The 9,089-nt window shown below is 43.4% G+C and overlaps 1 pseudogene across 1 annotated transcript in view; it reads right to left on the reverse strand.

Annotated features, from left to right (window-relative positions):
* The window catches only part of LOC310781638 (glycerol-3-phosphate dehydrogenase, mitochondrial-like), a 32,368-nt pseudogene extending 23,930 nt beyond the window's left edge, over positions 1-8,438 (reverse strand). The window contains exons 1-4 of the transcript in view: positions 8,377-8,438; positions 6,551-6,675; positions 5,088-5,216; positions 3,820-3,969 (exon numbers count right to left, since the gene is read on the reverse strand). The product of the transcript in view is annotated as a glycerol-3-phosphate dehydrogenase, mitochondrial-like (transcript). The remainder of the gene's footprint in view (positions 1-3,819; positions 3,970-5,087; positions 5,217-6,550; positions 6,676-8,376) is intronic.
* Between the last annotated feature and the right edge of the window lie 651 nt (positions 8,439-9,089).

The following is a 9,089-nucleotide window of genomic DNA, read 5'->3' on the forward strand; positions in this document are numbered from 1 at the left end:
GCTGCAGGAAGTGACAGACAGCTACAGGAAGTGACAGACAGATGCAGGAAGTGACAGACAGACAGATGCAGTAAGTGACAGACAGATGCAGGAAGTGACAGACAGCTACAGGAAGTGACAGACAGCTGCAGGAAGTGACAGACAGATGCAGGAAGTGGCAGACAGCTACAGGAAGTGACAGACAGCTGCAGGAAGTGACAGACAGATACAGGAAGTGACAGACAGCAGCAGGAAGTGACAGACAGCTGCAGGAAGTGACAGACAGATACAGGAAGTGACAGACAGCAGCAGGAAGTGACAGACAGCTGCAGGAAGTGACAGACAGATGCAGGAAGTGACAGACAGCTGCAGGAAGTGACAGACAGCTACAGGAAGTGACAGACAGCAGCAGGAAGTGACAGACAGCTGCAGGAAGTGACAGACAGCTACAGGAAGTGACAGACAGATGCAGGAAGTGACAGACAGACAGATGCAGGAAGTGACAGACAGCTACAGGAAGTGACAGACAGCAGCAGGAAGTGACAGACAGATACAGGAAGTGACAGACAGCTACAGGAAGTGACAGACAGCTGCAGGAAGTGACAGACAGCTACAGGAAGTGACAGACAGCTGCAGGAAGTGACAGACAGATGCAGGAAGTGACAGACAGCAGCAGGAAGTGACAGACAGCTGCAGGAAGTGACAGACAGCTGCAGGAAGTGACACACAGCTGCAGGAAGTGACAGACAGCTGATCTGCTTGTAAAGCTGAAGATCCCTCAGCACAATCCTTTTGATGAACAGAGAAATCTACTATGAAGATTTATGGATTAATCCCTCTTCAGCGTTAAAATAGCAGAGATCTATGTTCAGAGTATATATATATATATATATATATATATATATATATATATATATATATATATATATATATATATATATATATATATATATATATAATATTCAGAGTCACAAGGTCACAAGTTTTGTAATTTAAATGAAAGGGTCTAAAAGGTGACAAATGAACAAAGCCCAGTTTCATTAGGAACTCATTCTTATGTACATCTTTGAAGATTTATCGCTGGACGATCCCTAGGTTCAAAAGTAAAGGGAGAATAGAGATGATTAATCACTTTTAATGTTGGTGTCTCGGGTGACTTTCTTTCTATTTGTTATTGCCAAGGAGGAAGTTCAAGTCGTCATTGTTGGCCGGCCGGGGAAAATGTTGCTACTTTGCAGGAATGAGCCGGGGCCTTTGTGCCCTTGATTTATTTAACGTTTGAGCGACTGGAGGCCAGCTAGCTGGTGGGCTCTGCTTAATGCTTAATGCTACCACATGCTTGAAGCCAGTGCACCACCACATGCTGGAAGCCAGGGCACCACCATGGGAAAGAAATACATACATTGAAAGCAAAACGTAGAAACAAGAAGAAGAAGAAGAAGAAAACAACAGATTTAAAGGCCACATTTTAGAATGAATTACATACGTGAGCATGCACCCTGCCATGATGTATTAGAGAGAGCATGAAATCCACTTCTTCATCTCTGTAGGGTGAATGTGACCATTACAGTATGTGGTTAGTAAACGTATGAACACACACACACACACACACACACACACACAGGTATCTGGCCAAAGAGGGGCACCGGTAGGCACTGTCTAATCCTTGGTGATTGCTGAGCCTTCCAGTGACCTTTGACCCCGTGATTCACAACTCTCTGTTGTGAGCCTGTCACAGATTGGCGCTGGGCACACAGAGCCGCAGCATTATCACTACATTAAATGTCAGGAATTCAAGGAGTAGCCAGATGCACGGGGAGCAGGATTTATGAATGAGTAGCATAGTAAGGCTATAATAACCTGACACGCTGACGAAGATAACAATAACGATGATGATAATTATCATCAGCAATTAAAAGCCAAAATGGCCGCATGACAGAGTGGTGCTAAATGAGCATCACAGCTCCCTGGAGGAGAGGAGAGGAGACCCCCCCCCCCCCCCCCACACCCCTCCCAACCCGCCCCTACCTCACAGCACCAGCCTCCTGGAGGTACAGAACTCAGTGGAGTGAGAGGAACTCTGCTGCTGGACAAAATGACAGCGACAATAATCACAATGAATTTCATGTCTCCCAGTCAGAGAGCTAGAGATGCTTGGTTGGGCTGACTTGTCCAATTAAATTGTTACAGGTACAGCGGGAGACGGAGTTATTATCCCAGATGCTTTTGTCAATTACTCCTCTGGCAAAATGGAGAAGGGCACAGATGAATGGTAGATACACACATGGAAAAGAGGCGATATTTCCTTCAAAGATTTCTAAATAGAGTGCAGCACTTTGAAAATGATTAAGCATTATTATTTATATTGCAAGGTATGGTGCACATATACAACACGAGAGAATATTTAGATAGAAGAAGATGCGTGCTGCTTTGGAATAGTGTGAGTTCATTAGATCCTCCACTAGGAGATCTGTTTTGTCATTTCTTACTAAAAGGCACATTTGTAAAGAGTGGATTTTCTGAGGCTAAAGGATGTCTACATGTTGAAACTATCTGACCATGATGGCTTGAAAAATCCCGAGGAGATGAACCCAAGCAGTCAAAGCCCTATCCACACAGTGAAGAAGGTCAGGATAGAAAATGCCATTGCCATAATGTTCCTATTGAAAAAGGGACAGAAAAGACAGCTTGAGGAAAAATAGCCTAATGTTTTTTTCCATGTCCCTTGCCAAACTAATACAAAGAAAATGATTAATTAATTGTAATATTACCATAAAAATCTATACACAAGCTTTGTATTTTATTCTTATTTTTTCCAGATTTTGCTGCTGTCTTAAACAAAAAAAGATAAAAGCTGCTATTATACAACAGAACAAATATAAATAGCTCTAGAATAATGCCCCTCTCCCACTTACTTCTGCTGAATGAGTAAGGTTGACAGATCACTGCTCAGATAGCAGCCACGTTCCCTCAGAAATATGGTGCCTTTTTGCACTACATGGGAATCCACATGTCCTCAAATGCTAAATGAAGTCTGACAGATAGCCTAGAGAAACAAAGTTGGGAGTTTGCAGCTACAAGGGAGACCTTGAGTGAACAGGACATGCTATGTACACCCCGGCTAACAATCAACATATGCTTTGTTTTTCTGTTGCCAACACGAGGCACATATAGCCTGGAGAAAGATGGATCCTGGGACTGGTTGGAACGCAACGCCTACTGGCTATTTTCTGTTTTAAACCATGTTTCTCATTTGTTTACGCTCACATAGATAGCAATTTACACAGCCATGAAACACGGTATTTCACTTAGAAGGAATGCTAAAGAATTGAAGCAAAGACATCAAAATAAAAATACAATTTAAGATATTGAATTTTTATAGGTGCAAAAAACACACTGTGTTCTAATGATTCACACTGTACTGCTTTCCTCTTAACACCACATTTATAGAGAATTTAAACTTTAATATGTTTTGAGGTATTTTGCACTCACAGTATAATGATTGTGAATGACAGTTTCACAAATCATCTTTAAATGTGTTAATGCATTATGAGAAAAGTCCCTCATCACTGGACACCTCCATTATATTTGTTGATCTAACAGTCACATCATTCAAATTGTATTTCTAACACTACTTACCGGTACTTGTGTATAAAATACTTTATGCAATCATATGGGAGAATTAACAATATATTATTTTTCTACCAGTTGCAGTTGGACGCGCCTCCAGCTGGGAAAAGTGCTCCGATATTTAACACAACGCAAAGTGATGCATATGCTGTCACGGTGCATAGTTATGTACACAACAGGCTATATAAGATTTCATGATGTGTGGCTTACCATCGTAATAGACAATGGCTCCCACCAGCTTGTCTTTCTTGAGCATGGGGTTCCAGAGCCTTGTTCTTGCTGAGGATGTATAGCCGCACTTTAAGCCATGGGCGTCTGCCACCAGGTCATACATCTTGATCCCTGACCAGCTGCCACCACCTTGCAACAATAGCATTAGGAGAAACACTACATCAGGTATAGGTATTGTAACACACATTGCGGTTGACATGTGGTTGAGAGAGGGAGAGAGAGAGAACTTGTGGATAGTGGGTAGTACCCATATAACCCATTTCCATTCAGATATCTTGATGTGAGAGTTCAAGTAACCCCTTTGGGGAAGAAATCCCCTCTCCATTTATTTAACCCCCTTCCTGACAAGCTAGACATGGTTGGTACAAATGGATGTCTGAGGTCATCTAGTTTCATATGATACCAGAAACGTCACTTGGCTTTAAGACTGAGCCTGCTACAGCCTCTGAAAGACAGTCGTGTGAGAATTTACAGATGGGGAGCACAGCGGGAGAGAGGGTTCAAATTAAAGTCCCGCGAAAATCGTGAGTGTTGGCAGGTTGTATGTGTCCCCCCCCCCCCCCCCCCCCCCCCACCCCTTGTAGTTCCTCTGCACCCCCCAAGTTTGGGGACCACTGCCATCGAGTCACACTCTTTTATTCCTTATGATATTGTCTGCGTCTTACTTACTTCCATATGACGGTTTCTGTTCCACTAAAAGCCAGTTAATTTGGTGATGGGTGTGTTCAGGTCCAGCGTGTGCTGAACTCCACAGTGATTGATGGTGCTGGTGTCAGGCTGAGATGGTGACAGGCAGTGTGATGATGAGTTAGGGCGGGGCGGGGCGGGGGGGGGGGGGGGCGGCACGGCCCGGCGATGAGCGAGAAATCACAATCCTCTCCCCCCTCGCCGTAATGAGCCACACCTGTACACTGCTTTAAATACCAGAGAGACGCTTAAATGTCAGGTGCAATTAAAGCTTATGATTCAAGGCTGCACCAATCAAATCAAGGCCCCCCGAGTTCACCCAAGTCTGGGAGAGCTGGGGCGAGATGATGGTGCCGGGCGACACCGTGGACCACTCTTCCTTTACCCTACACCTCTCAGCCCCAAGGTGACTGTCTTTAAAGTTTACTGCAATGCTGCTGAACTTCTCCGTCTTCCCAACTCCATGCCTTCACCAAGGGAAAGGTTTACTGCCTGGACGGGTCTATGAGGGGGGAGATGATCAGAGCACACGGAGAGCGGGGAAGGGACACTGCTCTTACTTGTATACTGGAAGCATTATGGGTAGGGGGGGCTGACGGGTGGGCAGCATGAAGCATTATGGGTAGGGGGGGCTGACGGGTGGGCAGCCACAGCCAGCAGATTTGAAGGGCTTCTTTCACCATCGTGTACTGGAGGAGACAAGAGGCTCAGAATGGAATATATTAAAATCTATTTCAAGTTTAGTTCATTTCAGTATATATTCAGTCCCGTCATCGAGATCAGGGGTTCTCAAAGTGTGACCCGCGGGCCAATTGTACCCCTCGGAAATGTTTCTGGTGGCCTGCAATGAAGTGATGGTATTTGGTCCAATTCTCCAATTGGTTTACTGTCTTCCAGAGGCTGTGTTGGGCTGGGTTTTAAAGCCAGAGTGACGCCTTTGGTATCATGTGAAACTAGAAGACCTAAGGCATCCATTGGTACCAACCTGTCTATGCTAGCAGGAAGGTGGCTCAAATAACTCTCCAAATTAGACTAAAACCACTGTCCTCTGTTTCACAGCCTGTGTGTGTGTCTGTGTGTGTTAAAACAACTTTTAGTCTAGAATAGGCTATTATATTTTGTATTCCGGTTTTTCCTGGGTGGCCCTCAATCCAATGTTGGGTCCTTAAATTGGCCTTCAGTCATCAAAACTCTGAAAAACCCGGATCTACATACTGAAACGACAAATCTTTGCAGAACAAAATCTGTGCATATACATGTACATGAAAGTGGCAGTATTTACTAATACGGTTGACTTTATCCTGCTGCTATCAGAACAATTAATCTAATAAGAAAATCAAGCTTTTATTAGTGATTAGCCGGTGGCTTTAGACTTGAAAACAATATATTACAGTTTTGGTGGGTATACGGTCTATTCTTGCTGACATGGGACTCCAAAGTTGCCAGCCCAAAACACTGTTGCCTTAATATGCCCTCTGTTTCATCTGAGACATGTACACGAGTATAGTCTCCACTTTACTGTGGAGCTGCTGACTAGGCAGGTGTGTTTCCTCCAATCACACTAATTGGTTTCTTCCATTGCTCACCTCCACGACCCGAGCATGTTCCTACATCTAGCAAAATAAGGCTCCCAAAGAAAACACAAGCTGAGAATAATGAGATTCCTCAAATACTCTGAAATGTAACAGAAAATGGCGACATTTCAGTTTGAACCCGGGTGACTCGTCTTAAACAATTCGCAGACAAAGGAGGATCCATCGGCCTTATTCCCACGCATTACTTTGAAATAATCTCATGTATTAATTTCACAACTTGATAGCAACAGGGGTGGCACTCTGCCAAGTTGTAAGAATTCTTTTAAACAACTTCGGAGAATTCCAGGCAGGCAGTCATTCAAGGCAAACATGTCAGGGCGTCTGGTGAATGAAAAATGAACATGGGAGGGTAAATAAAGCAATATGACCAGAGGGACCAGGAATTCCGCGGATAAGTGTCAGCTGTGGAGAAAAAATGAAGCATTTACCTGTTCGTAATCTAATTTCATGATGGCTTTCTGTAAATATCGGACTCCTCCGTGAATGAGCTCGGTGCTGCGGCTGCTGCCGCCTGATGAGAAATCGTCTCGCTCTGCGAGGGCAGTTTTGAGATCTGACGACGGGGAACCAAGGAAACACATCAACAGCCAGCTGATATTTGGCTACTTATTGTCCCAAATCTTTAGAAGGGATCGGCTGCTATTCACATATGCACATCCTTCCACTGCAATATTCATGATGGGGAAGATATTGTGAGGCCATACATATTCCATTGGGTAAAAACAACAATCATTTCCACCAGTATGACAGCAGGAACCGCAGAAAGGAATCAAAGGTTTTTTTTACCTTCTTCTTTTTTTTTTTACGACTAGAGTTAAAGAAACCAAAGTTAGAAAAGAAATCAGTGTTTCTTCTAGGATGGAGTTGTAGCAGCGGTGGTGCAAAAACTTTTTTTTTTGCACATTTTCCGTTTGCAAAGTGTGCCCTGCCTGCCTAGTCCTGTCCTGTCTAGTAGGAGAAACAGTCAATCAAATTGGATTTGGCAAAAGGGATATAGTATTCCTATAATATTCCTCTAGTACTCCTATAATATTCCAGCCCTATTCTCCACTTAGGAGCCTACATGGAATAATAGAGAGATAGCGACTCCTACAATGTCCCCCCTGTCCCCCCCTGTCCCCTGTGCTTCCTACATCTATGCACTGTGCTGTGACGTTATCAGGTAAGCGCAACGTTTCTTGCTAATATTATGCTTTACCCACAGGTGTGTGAATTGACCTGAATGATATGAAGCGTCCATAGCGCAAAATAATATATAACGTTAGTTTCTAAATGGGAGATTTTTTATTATTTATTTGTTTATTTGTTTATTTTTTAAACTATAATTCAGCAGCGGTTTCCATAACACATTTTAACGTGGAAATAGCTCTTTACTTGGACTATGGAAGCTTCTTTGCTGTCCCAGATGGTTTGTAAATCCCAATTTTGAAAAGAAGAAAGGAAGAATAACGGAGGATTAGAAGAAGGGGATGGAAGGGTCTTGGGGAAACCCCCTCTACACCGCCGTTCGACAGCCAGAGTACATAAAGGGGCAAAACAAATGTAAGAAGCCTCCAACCAGCAGCATAGATAATTGATTTAGTATGTAATGGTAATCGCAAGAGGATCCTCTCCCTCATTGGCGGCGAACAAAAGAGTCATCTTTTAATTTGGTTGTGATTGGACTATGGCCCATGGATGTTTTGAGGGGAGAAATCTTCCCAGTCCAAACATTGTGCTGCTCTAGACTGCATGGCTGTGAAGCGCCTTATAGGCCACGCTCCAGGGACACGGCTTGGAGGAAAGTCCATCACAATGGCGAGGAGGTTCAGGACATCAGGATGGAGAAGAGCCATTTGAGGTTGCAAGGAGGGGCTACAAGTGGCTGCCGTGAAAAATCCTTTCAAACACGCTGTTCCCAAAAACTGTGTCTCTTGTGCCCGATGAAAAATTGGGATTTATCCATTCTTCACTCATGAAATTGAAAGATCCATAAAATATATTCCTAATACAGGATATAGCGTTTACATTGTTCCCATATTTTGTTATACAGTAGCAACACTTAAAGTGCATACACAGGTTGCCAGTTCTGATCTCCACAACAGCTGACAACATCTATGTGATGGAAATGAACAAGATATACCAACATTACAAGTCAGAGGCGGTAATGAACAGTTAAGGCCCCAGAAACAACCAATGAAATCACGCTGAATGACTTGAACAGTACAGAGCTCCAGCTTTTTTTGATCCAAACCAGTGGACAAAAGCAACTTACTCCGTGTGACTGCATCTAGAGGCACAACCTGAGCCTGTGGCCCCTCCTCCAACAACGAGCATCTAGTCAGGCCACTAGCTGAGCTGGTCTGGGTGGCAGCTCATCCGTGTAGTCGACCGTGTTCACCTGTTCAGCCGCCTCCATAACGCCACACTCGGCCCTATAGCATCCACGCACAACAAAACCAGTCATCCATTTCATTGTCATATGACTCCAGGGGACAGTACACATTAATAAATGTGTTTCATTATTATGCATATGTCTTCATATTCCTCATGATGGATTTAGGAAAAAAGAAACAATGCATTTTCTGAGGAAAAAAGCTGGCAGACATCATCAAGCAATAAAACACAATAAATCACATGCTAATTTATATTCCCCTCCCCATAACATTTCAAAATATTGTCTGTCCAGATTAATCATAGAATCTGCATGTGGCTGTATTGAGATACAAAGATAATAGGCTAATTTGACAAATAGCAAGACTGGTAGTTGCTAGAGATGCCACAAGATTATCTCAAACAAACAAAACAACAAATGACATGCCTTCATAAGATCATGGAAATTATTAGTGTCACGTACACATCACAGATGCACCATGCAATCTATAGGCTAGCATTTGTCTTGGAGCAGGGGCACTAGGCAATTGAGAATGCACAGTGACTGAAATTAGTTGTTCCTTAGCCAATCATACTTTGGGACAGAAACATAAA

Source organism: Poromitra crassiceps (assembly GCF_964638095.1).
Source record: "Poromitra crassiceps genome assembly, chromosome: 8".
Classification (NCBI taxonomy): Eukaryota; Metazoa; Chordata; class Actinopteri; order Beryciformes; family Melamphaidae; genus Poromitra; species Poromitra crassiceps.